The sequence below is a fragment of the Anolis carolinensis genome, chromosome 3 (genome assembly GCF_035594765.1).
Source record: "Anolis carolinensis isolate JA03-04 chromosome 3, rAnoCar3.1.pri, whole genome shotgun sequence".
Classification (NCBI taxonomy): domain Eukaryota; kingdom Metazoa; phylum Chordata; class Lepidosauria; order Squamata; family Dactyloidae; genus Anolis; species Anolis carolinensis.
Window position 1 is genome coordinate 6,341,955 of NC_085843.1, and position 2,271 is coordinate 6,344,225.

Here is a 2,271-nt window from a genome sequence, read left to right on the forward strand (position 1 = left end):
TATTATTATTATTATTATTATTATTATTATTATTTCACAGTATAATACAAGATTCTCAACACTATCATGCAACAATGTAATAAGAATAGGATATAGGAGACACACACACCCATCTATATATATATATAAAAGAGTGATGGCATCACGGCGACCCACAAAACAACAAAACTACAGGCCCCCCAACCTCGAAATTTGACAACACAACCCATCATCCACGCCTCTAGGTTGATACAACAAAAAGAAAAGAAAAATGAAGTCCTAATTTGAGAGAGAGGAATAATTGCTTTTATCCCATTGCTGCCAGTTAGAAGGCTAAGCTCCTCCAACTTGGTCTCCTAGCAACCCAATAAAAAATAATAAAAAACACAAAAAATTAATACAATAAAATACTATAATAACAGAAAATAACTAAAAATAATACAAGAAAATAATAAAATATAATAAATAAAAATATAACTTACAATAAAATTAATAAAAAAAATGCAAATAACGCCAAATAAAAATTACACAACAATTTTTAACCAATACCACCACCACTTTGCCACAGCAACGCGTGGCCGGGCAAAGGCTAGTCTATATATAGAACAGTATATGCATCTATAACAATAGACCTGCCTGCTTGATAGTACATAATACCGTATATCCTAGTGCTTTTGCTTAAACTTACCTTATGATTCAAGTCTTGCAGGATGCTGTCCGGAGTGAGATCAGGATTCTCTAAAGGCGTCCCGTTCTTCAAACGTGGTCAAGAGCACGGCCAAGGTCCGGCTCCCTTGATTTCCCATTGAAAGTCGGCACCGAATCACCATGCTCCTTGTCCTGCAAAAGCTAAGAAAGAAAGGACTGAATGGAAGCCGCAGAGCAGCCGGGCTTTATATCCTCCCAGGGATGAGTGACATGATGTGAGCCGGTCTTGCCGAGACACCAGCCAATGGCTGCAGCCCTCGTCCCACACCCTCATTTGCATGAAAAGCCAATTAGGCCTGGGGTTGTTGTGTGTCTTTCGGGCTGTGTGGCCATGTTCCAGAAGCATTCTCTCCTGACGTTTCGCCCACATCTATGGCAGGCATCCTCAGAGGTTGTGAGGTATGGAGAAAACTAAGCAAAGAGGTAAATATATATCTGTGGAAAGTCTAGGGTGAGAGAGGTCAGTGTGAATGTGTGTAGTTAATCACTTTAATTAGCATTGAAAAGCTTATCTGCTGTCTTCTTCCTGCCTCTGGGGCATCCTTTGTTTAGAGTCGTTAACTGCCCTAGGTTGATTCATGTCTCAAGAATCAGAACAGTAAATAAAAAGCAATACTATGAAAACAGAGGATTTCCAGACATGAATCAACCTAGGGCAGTTAACGACTCTAAACAAAGGATGCCCCAGAGGCAGGAAGAAGACAGCAGATAAGCTTTTCAATGCTAATTAAAGTGATTAACTACACTACATTCACACTGACCTCTCTCACCCTAGACTTTCCACAGATATATATTAACCTCTTTGCTTAGTTTCTCCATACCTCACAACCTCTGAGGATGCCTGCCATAGATGTGGGCGAAACGTCAGGAGAGAATACTTCTGGAACATGGCCATACAGCCCGAAAAATATACAACAACCCTGTGATCCCGGCCATGAAAGCCTTCGACAACACAATAATAATAATAATAATAATAATAATAATAATAATAATCTGAGGATGCCTGCCATAGATGTGGGCGAAACGTCAGGAGAGAATACTTCTGGAACATGGCCACACAGCCCGAAAGACATACAACAACCCTGTGATCCCGGCCATGAAAGCCTTCGACAACACAATAATAATAATAATAATAATAATAATAATAATCTGAGGATGCCTGCCATAGATGTGGGCGAAACGTCAGGAGAGAATGCTTCTGGAACATGGCCACACAGCCCGAAAGACATACAACAACCCTGTGATCCCGGCCATGAAAGCCTTCGACAACACAATAATAATAATAATAATAATAATAATAATAATAATCTGAGGATGCCTGCCATAGATGTGGGCGAAACGTCAGGAGAGAATACTTCTGGAACATGGCCACACAGCCCGAAAGACATACAACAACCCTGTGATCCCGGCCATGAAAGCCTTCGACAACACAATAATAATAATAATAATAATAATAATAATAATAATAATCTGAGGATGCCTGCCATAGATGTGGGCGAAACGTCAGGAGAGAATACTTCTGGAACATGGCCACACAGCCCGAAAGACATACAACAACCCTGTGATCCCGGCCATGAAAGCCTT

The 2,271-nt window shown here is 40.3% G+C and overlaps 1 protein-coding gene across 2 annotated transcripts in view; it reads right to left on the reverse strand.

The window, feature by feature from the left end:
• Positions 1-856, reverse strand: part of ucp2 (uncoupling protein 2) — a 24,134-nt gene extending 23,278 nt beyond the window's left edge. For both annotated transcript variants that reach the window (XM_062974441.1, XM_062974440.1), the window contains exon 1: positions 668-856. The gene's annotated coding sequence lies outside the window, so the exon portion shown is untranslated. The remainder of the gene's footprint in view (positions 1-667) is intronic.
• Positions 857-2,271: the final 1,415 nt, after the last annotated feature.